Source organism: Odontomachus brunneus, unplaced genomic scaffold (genome assembly GCF_010583005.1).
Source record: "Odontomachus brunneus isolate Ranch 3 - 2012 unplaced genomic scaffold, Obru_v1 Obru_scaffold_299, whole genome shotgun sequence".
NCBI classification, from domain to species: domain Eukaryota; kingdom Metazoa; phylum Arthropoda; class Insecta; order Hymenoptera; family Formicidae; genus Odontomachus; species Odontomachus brunneus.
The window spans coordinates 4,231-4,658 of record NW_022639749.1 but is presented as its reverse complement, the minus strand read 5'-3'; positions in this window follow the sequence as shown (position 1 = coordinate 4,658).

The following is a 428-nucleotide window of genomic DNA, read 5'->3' as shown; positions in this document are numbered from 1 at the left end:
CACACTGTATATTACGATTACTGATTTACCGACTCGTAATTTATTAAATTAAATAGATTGTATAGACGTCAGAATATAAATAATAAAATAATAAAATAATAAATAAATAAACAAAAAATAAATAATAATAAGAGAGGGAGAGAGAGAAAGGGAGAGAAAGAGGCAAAGAGATAGAAACACATTTTTATAAAAATGAATTATTCTGAAATAAAATTTAAAGAACCTGCCTTTTATGTACACCTTAATATTTAAAATGTCCAAGTTCAACGTATAAATCGTTGAACGGTTAAATCGTTCAGATTTAATGACATAACAACATTAAAAAAAATAATAAGGTGAGAAATTGTATGAAAAATTATGAGAACAATTTTTACTAGGGATGATATATATACGCCTTTAAATGGCCATTTAACCGTTGTACTATTCCA